The 364-nt window shown below is 47.5% G+C and overlaps 1 protein-coding gene and 1 long non-coding RNA gene across 2 annotated transcripts in view; both read right to left on the bottom strand.

Moving 5' to 3' along the window:
- Positions 1–364, bottom strand: part of tfpia (tissue factor pathway inhibitor a) — a gene marked incomplete at its 5' end in the record, with an annotated part of 55,942 nt that overhangs the window by 53,975 nt on the left and 1,603 nt on the right.
- Positions 1–364, bottom strand: part of LOC116698192 (uncharacterized) — a 12,933-nt gene that overhangs the window by 12,473 nt on the left and 96 nt on the right. The gene's annotated exons all lie outside the window — the stretch shown is intronic.

Here is a 364-nt window from a genome sequence, read left to right as displayed (position 1 = left end):
CAGCCTCATTATCGCCTGCTGGGCTGCTGCTGCGACGTGACGGTACAGGCCAGGAGGAGAGCTGCCAGGCGTGTCAGGTCCGGGTCGAGGCCACTATGAGAACTGCTGTCGGTGTGGACTTCGGCCATGTCTGACGCCACACCTCTCCACTCCCTAGGAAGGACTGTAAAACTCCTCCAACACAACAAAACCACCTGAGTAGTGCGTCAGCTGTTGTTGATACGAAGCAGAATTTCAATCTAAGCATTGGTTACCATTTATGGAAGACGTATTCAAATCCTTTACTTAAATCTACATTGTGTCATTTTTTGAGTTGTTTCTTAGCAAAACAAAACTTTGTTCTTTCACAAATATGTGCTCCTTC

Source organism: Etheostoma spectabile, chromosome 11, assembly GCF_008692095.1.
Source record: "Etheostoma spectabile isolate EspeVRDwgs_2016 chromosome 11, UIUC_Espe_1.0, whole genome shotgun sequence".
Classification (NCBI taxonomy): Eukaryota; Metazoa; Chordata; class Actinopteri; order Perciformes; family Percidae; genus Etheostoma; species Etheostoma spectabile.
The sequence above is the reverse complement of the archived record's forward strand: the minus strand, read 5'-3'. Positions and strand labels throughout refer to the sequence as shown.